Below are 208 nucleotides of genomic sequence, written 5' to 3' on the forward strand. Positions count from 1 at the left end.
TACATGGTTTCATTTTTTAAAAAACACCATATTTTTGTTGTACTGCACATCGCTGCAGATCCTGTTTTCAACCTCTGTGTATGGGTCTCTGTTTTAGCTACAGAGTAAGACATCTCCCTCCTATACTATCTTTGTTGGGAGTCGCACATGCGCAATAGCTAGGTAAGATCTTATCACTCTTTTTCCAACTTTGGTCAGTACAAGGCAG

General features: G+C 39.9%; 1 protein-coding gene across 3 annotated transcripts in view; it reads right to left on the reverse strand.

The window, feature by feature from the left end:
- tmem245 (transmembrane protein 245) overlaps positions 1-208 on the reverse strand; it is a 13202-nt gene that overhangs the window by 8778 nt on the left and 4216 nt on the right. The window lies entirely within an intron of this gene.

The sequence above is a fragment of the Etheostoma spectabile genome, chromosome 6 (genome assembly GCF_008692095.1).
Source record: "Etheostoma spectabile isolate EspeVRDwgs_2016 chromosome 6, UIUC_Espe_1.0, whole genome shotgun sequence".
Lineage (NCBI taxonomy): Eukaryota > Metazoa > Chordata > Actinopteri > Perciformes > Percidae > Etheostoma > Etheostoma spectabile.